We start from the raw sequence: 6,336 nt of genomic DNA on the forward strand, positions 1-6,336 counted from the left end.
CTATTGTCCTTTTTGTACAAACTCTTTTAACTGATCAACATAAACTACAAGTCCTTAGTGTTTTCTTTATCAACTTTACACGCCACAACATAGAATAAGTTGCCTCCAGATGGTTGTTAAGAGTTCATTTATTTAAACAACTTTAATATTATTCTATTTATTTATGATAAAAGTAATAAACTGAGATTATTAAAATAAAAATCACTCGCATGATGTTCTCTCAATGCATTTTCTTTCTGCAATTTCACGTTTTTGTGTTATTCACACTCAGGTAATCATTGAGTGAAGTCCGTCACATACGTAGACAGTTCATTTTCTAAAAAACAATATCTCCGTTATTAGAGGACTTCAAATTGTTTATTTCTGGAAAATATTCAATATATATTTAGGTAATTTGACATAATTTTCATTAACAGTAATTGAATAGGCGATAGTAATGGACAACTCACAAAGTGAATGGTATTTCTCTCTTCTTTAATTTTTCTAAGTTCAGACTTCTAGCCAGACTACTTGACAAACGCTCAAAACTCTCACTACAGAACAAACGACAACTCTATACAGCTCTTCTCACCACCAATATGGACTTTACGGACTCGAACTTTACGGAACAGCTAAAAAAAATCAAACATCAATAGACTGCAAACACTCCAATCCAAAATACTCCGCCACATAGTAGACGCTCCATTCTATGTTAGCAACCACACAATACATACAGGTTTCCAAATTCCATTCATCACCGAACTTGCCAAAATCCGATATAAAAATTTTCATCAAAAACTCTCACTTCATCCCAAATTCTTTAGCTGTAAACTTATCTTCAATTACGCTACCCTCCAATCCTCGAAGACGCCGTTGGCCCCGTGACCAACTGGGTGACTAATGGCAGCCATCACTGGATGACCGTCATTCACGTCTGCCACGCTATTTATTTATACACTTATCGCATTTACTTATTGCACCCTGTAGGTACAGGTGTAAATTTCAATAAAAGAATAATTAAAAAAAATTGTACTATAGATTAGACTTAATGACAATAATAATTACAATAACAATTTAGATTTTCAATCAATAAACTTTGTGTATACTGAAATTGTTACACTAGCCACATTTGTTATTGCTTTGCTGTCTGAAATGTGCTTCCAAATCTTCTAAAGCGGAGCCCGCATCATCCCATAGTTACAGACTGTTTTTTTAAACCAAGTTTCCTCTCAAAAATGAGGCGGTTGAGGAGGGATGACGTTTTTTTGTTTACTACATGGCGATGAAAATTCTATAATGTTGCGATACCTTCATATCAACGATCCATTTGGTGAGTGAAATTAGAAATTGTCGGCCTTTTACAATAACTGTAAATATTGAACAGTATTCCTTATTACATGTATACAATTTTAGGGATAAAAACTGATAGCCCATTACATTTTAAGGTTAGTAAATGGGCAGTTTTATATATTCATATCATTTTAAATCTCTAAGATTGTCTTAAGTTGATAGATACAATCATTTTCAGTGTATATATAAAGATATATATATGTATATTCGAAAATCTGCAGAAACTCCTTGAATTTTGTATGTATATTCTATAATTATTACATATTGAGTTATTATTAAATGTTATTTTAAATTATATTTCTTTGTAACTGGGTGATTGCCCGTCTTGTAAATAAATAAATAAATAAAATAAATAAATAAATTGAAATTCTTTCACGTAAAAGAAAATAAGTCACGTCTAAATGTTCATCTTTTCCCAGCTACCGTTGATCTTACAAATGATACTTTTATAAACACGCAGAACGAAATGGTAGTATATGTATGTTGCGATTAAATCTTAAAAGAAATACATGGAAACGTAATTTATTTTAATTTACGATGAAACCAAACAAGTTTCATAATAATAGAAAGAAAGAAAGAAAGAAAAAAATCAAAAAATTCCAGTAGGAGCCATTAGCAAAGGGGAGTGCTACTGTCGCAAGCGGGTAAAACTATACTAATGCCAACGAGCAGTGAACACTGGCTTTAACAGAATAATAATGAAGTTGTATGATTCATACTTGATGGATATATCAAAAAAAGAGATGCCATCACGCATTCATTTGATTGGCTAAGAAAAACGACATTTTGGCTCATTTTGAATGTTTGCAATCAAAATGATTAAATATTACAAAATTGGTTGATTGCATAAAGTGAGTTCAAATTCTTTATTGAAAAAAGTAAAATAAAAAAAACGAACAGAAATCATAAAATGAAAACCCTTTGATGTTAAGAAAAATATTAAAATATGGTCAACTATACCGGGATTGATGTCCGATATTTACACGACTTTTTTCCTAATTACAACTCCGCAGTGATCGTGTACTTACCATTGAAGGTAATAACATCCCGTTAGGAAGAAAGGTCATGTACTAGTCGGATGAAACACTGTTCGTTTTGTTCATAATTAACAGTGTTTTAATAACGTAAACAAAATAGGGAGAAACTTCTTTCAATTTCATGATCACTTTTTAACCTTAAATGCCAGAATTCGTTTAGCCAAACCTAAAGTCACGAATTAAATTTTAATATAACGTTTAAATAATAAGGATATCTTTAAAACCGTGAATGCAAGTTCGTTAAAGTCTGTAAAAATCAATTTACGATCAAATTAAACTCAGTATAAATAGTTGATTAAGAAACGTCTGTATTATCTTTGAAAATAACTTCATTCTCTTTACGGTTATGCACACAGAACTTTGCTTTCATTTCTTTTTTCCCAGTATTTACAGTTGGAAACGATGAAAATCAAAGCTTGAAATTTGTGAGTTAAATTTAAGGTAATTTAAATTAAAATTTAGTACATTATACTAAGGTGACCAATTTTTTTTACAATGAAAAGGAGGACAAAAAAATTTAAGAAAAAAGTACAACGTAAATAAGTGAAACATTTTATTAATTCAATAATTTACAAATTATGCTTACTATAATTATTTAATTAAACGAGTATTTTTCCATTGAATGGATATTTTTTGTCAATATATCATTTTTTAACAGTATATTGGAAATTCCGGAGCAAGAAATATCCTTCATATTGAACTTTACTGTAAGTGCTGCAGCTAGAGTATCAACATTCAATCTTGATTTCTCACTTAGCCAAAAATCATTACCCATTGAAAAAACTCTTTCAACTGCTGCATTTGTTCCCAGGGCAGCACAACGTAAATTCAACAGGAATTACTAAATTTTCATAGGGAATGTGTTCATTTTTGAAATGGTTAAATATTTCCACCCATCTTTTATCAATTTCAACATGTCGATTTTCCCATTGTTCTAATTTATCAGAATTTAAATATATGTAAGACGGTTTTGAAAACAGATTTTATTATTCTGAAAAGAATTATATTTTATAAATAAACATTAACACAAAACATTAATCGTACATAAATAAATAATTAAAACAAATAAAATACCTGAAAAGAATAATTAAATTACTAAGTTTATAAGTAACCGTCTTTAAACACTATGTAAACTACGTAAACACTCAAATGACGCTGAACCTTCTTAGGTTGTAACCTCACATTCAGGTTGTGTCGCGTCAGCCCCCTCTGATGATACTTTTACATATACATATATTCAGTCTTCTAATTTCTTCAAACAGACAATTGTCATCGATTTTAATATCAGGCAGTTCTTTCGATAAAAACTCAACACAATTTCTGAATACAGAGATTAACATATCAAAAAGGTGGACAAATATCGAAAAGGAGGACAGGTAGGAGGACATTTTTCGAGGGAGGACAGAACCTACAAAAGGAGGACTGTCCTTCCTAAAGGAGGACGATTGGTCACCTTACTTATATGCTACTTCAGAGTAATTCATGGTAAATCAACACTTAAAATTGAAATGCAATAGATATTAATATTTAATATTATTTAATATTCTTGACAAGAAGACAACCAAAAGCACGACTTCTGCTAATTACTTTCTAGATTCTTGAAAGAGTTCCTTTAAACTAATGCCATCTAAATTCATATTAAACTTTCTTTGGCATTGATATATTTTATGAAAAACAAACAAACATCTTTTTAAGGTAGAAGGGTATTTTTTATTTAATTTTGACTGTAACTCCAAAATATGTGCAATATATACTGCATACTTTAGGCATCACGATAGCCGAGCGGTTAAGAGGCGAGCCCTGTAAAGCTAATATATCGTACATTGTGGTTCTGGGTTCGATTCCTGATCTTTCGCCTTAGATTTTATTTAAAGGTTAATAAATGAAGGAGCGCTTCAAGAATTTGAAGAAACAGCCGCAAAGATAGGTCTCAGGATAAATGCTGATAAGACAAGATGACAGACAAGATGATAAGACAAGATGAGAAGCTCGCGGCAACAAGTAACAAGACCCGAAATTGTTCCCGACTTGGGAACGCGAATTTATGTCGTGCGAGTCTTTGGTCACAGAAAGGAATGAAACATTTGTGGACATAAAAGCGGCAGGGAGCAGGTACCTGTTCGCATTAAAGAAAATATGTTTCAGATCCCTTTCTATGTATATATGTTATAAGACCCTGATAAGACCGGTAGTGCTTTATGGAAGCGAATGCTGGGTTCTGATCCAAAAGAGCAAGACAGCCTTAATAGTTTGGGAAAGGAAAGTATTGAGGAAGATAACATGGTCATGTTAAACGAGGGAGAAGGATGGAGAATCCGCACCAACTTGGAACTGCAAACTCTCAGTGGAGAAGCAGACATCTTTGCGTGCATTAAAAAAAGGAAGATTAAGTTGGTTAGGACATGTGGAAAGTATGGTGGAGATAACCGAATCCCTAAACGCCTTTTGTATGGAAGGCCTGGAGGCTCAGCATAAGAAGATGGCTTGATGACGTCGAGGGAGTTTGAAGAAAATGGGTGTACGAAGGTGTACGAAGACTAAAGGCTCTTGATAGAGCTCAGTGGAGAGCCTTGATTGAGGAGGCACTGGTCCTTTCAGGACTGTAGCGCCGAAGAGGAAGGAAGGAATAAAAGAAATTAACAGTAAAGTATGTTTGCTAGTCGCCTCCGTCTACGACGCCTAATTGGTATTTGACGTAAAGACCACCTGAAAAAAATAGTCATTTACTTTACTGCATACTTTCCAAAATTTTGGGCTACAATAACGATAAGTGAATGTAGTGTGAATTTAACCATTTTTCATGTTATCCAAAAAATAAAAAGTAACCTTGGTGTTTAGACTATAATAGTCAATCATATAAGTTGGATAACCTTTATCATAACAGTAACTAGAACAGTTACTAATTCTTAAACTGTAGCAACAAGTAGTCACTAGCGATTCTTGGGAACATTCCATTGTTTTGTAGTACTTTGCTTGTATTACTACAGTAAAAGTGGAACAATCTTATATTCAATTTATTTCTTAGCAATTATTTTTAAGCATTACGCATAAAATATTTTGAAATGCGGTTAACTACTATTCGTTCTCATGACATTTACATTCCTAGGAAACCTACATTTGTCTTTACCTCCAAATTACTTACTGGGTGGACTAGAAGCCTTGAAGAAATGTCTTCGGCAAGACTGTTCGCCTACGGTGTACTCCAGGAAATTCTACGAAGAGAGGAAGTAGATAAATAAGTCACCTCTCTTCCTTTTATTTTTGTCTAGACCCTACATGGGTTCCAAAAAAATCTCATCTCTGCATTCATCTCTTTGGCAATCTAAAATGCAGAATATGTGCCCTGAAGAGGGCTCTGATGATGAAGACATCCTTGAAATTCTGATAAAAATCACTGAAATAAATGAATAAAATTCCATAAAATTCAGATTATGCAGCAATATTAAGGGAATAAATGCAGGGTGTTCATTTTAAGACGGCTCAAATGCATTTCATGCTTAAACGGTTAATCTAAGCAAAAAATGGTAGAGGAAACATTTGTTGCCCTTCACCTCTAGTCTCAGAATATGTGACTTGATTTTAGATTTCTGCCCGCATACGCGGCTGACGCGCGTCTAAAAGCAAGGGTTTGCAGTTGACCCCCATTTTCATAAATACAGTTTTAAAGAGTATAAAAAGTTATGAAAGAAACCGGAAACCGCAATTCGATATCTTCAAAATTAAAGGTGCTAGGCCATTTCAAAATCTGGTATTTATTAATCATATTTCAATTTTTTAACTTGTTATCAAAGAGAAAGAAGAGCACATGATAGGTCATTTTGATGTATTTTTTCATCCCCTTTGTACTAAAAATATTGCCAAGGCAGTAAAGCTAGTATTTTTCTTATTATCGGGAAATAAGTCGTTTTCCGAGTGATTTTTCTTAGAAAAATCAAATGTTAAGAGCTTTAGATGTTCTCAAACATACACA

The 6,336-nt window shown here is 32.7% G+C and overlaps 1 long non-coding RNA gene across 1 annotated transcript; it reads right to left on the bottom strand.

The window, feature by feature from the left end:
- Positions 1-449: 449 nt before the first annotated feature.
- Positions 450-2,489, bottom strand: LOC141446547 (uncharacterized). The gene is made up of 2 exons (XR_012453782.1): positions 2,358-2,489; positions 450-611 (listed from the first exon to the last, which is right to left on the bottom strand). It is a non-coding gene; the product is annotated as an uncharacterized lncRNA (long non-coding RNA).
- Between the last annotated feature and the right edge of the window lie 3,847 nt (positions 2,490-6,336).

Source organism: Rhodnius prolixus, unplaced genomic scaffold, assembly GCF_049639745.1.
Source record: "Rhodnius prolixus isolate KJV_2025 unplaced genomic scaffold, Rpr scaffold_7, whole genome shotgun sequence".
NCBI lineage: Eukaryota > Metazoa > Arthropoda > Insecta > Hemiptera > Reduviidae > Rhodnius > Rhodnius prolixus.